The sequence below is a fragment of the Terrapene carolina genome, unplaced genomic scaffold (genome assembly GCF_002925995.2).
Source record: "Terrapene carolina triunguis isolate 2854851 unplaced genomic scaffold, T_m_triunguis-2.0 Scaffold517, whole genome shotgun sequence".
In the NCBI taxonomy this organism is placed as follows: Eukaryota; Metazoa; Chordata; order Testudines; family Emydidae; genus Terrapene; species Terrapene triunguis.
In genome coordinates this window covers 5,191,902-5,192,364 of record NW_020664868.1, presented here as the reverse complement: position 1 = coordinate 5,192,364, position 463 = coordinate 5,191,902, and the positions used below count along the sequence as shown (strand labels likewise).

Below are 463 nucleotides of genomic sequence, written 5' to 3'. Positions count from 1 at the left end.
GGGGGGGGGGTGGCCAGGAGCGGGCGCTGGTGGGTGTGTGGTGACTGGGGGCTTGGGGGCAGTGCCTGGGGGTTGGAGGGTGCATGGTGGCTTTCATAGATTTGGGGTGCCAGGGAGTTGGGGTTCTGAGGGGAGCGGAGGGTGCATGGTGGCATGTGGGGTGGCCAGGAGGGTGGGGGATGTGGGGTGGTTGGAGATTTGGTGGTGGTGTGTGGTAGCTGGCAGGGTTGTGAGGTGGCCAAGGGCTCGGGGTGGGGGTTGGGGATGCGGTAGGTTGGGGTTCTGGGGGGTGCAGAGTGTGTGTGTGTGTGGTGGCCAGGGGTTCGGGGTGCAGTAGGTTGGGGTTTTGGGGGGTGCAGAGGGTGTGTGGTGGTTGGCAGGTGTGTGAGGTGGCAGGGGAGTGGGGGTTCAGGGTGCAGTAGGTTGGGGTTCTGGGGGTGCAGAGGTGTGTGTGGTGCCCAGG

General features: G+C 65.9%; 1 protein-coding gene across 1 annotated transcript in view; it reads left to right on the top strand.

Annotated features, from left to right (window-relative positions):
* The window catches only part of PPP1R13L (protein phosphatase 1 regulatory subunit 13 like), a 26,201-nt gene that overhangs the window by 16,492 nt on the left and 9,246 nt on the right, over positions 1 to 463 (top strand). The gene's annotated exons all lie outside the window — the stretch shown is intronic.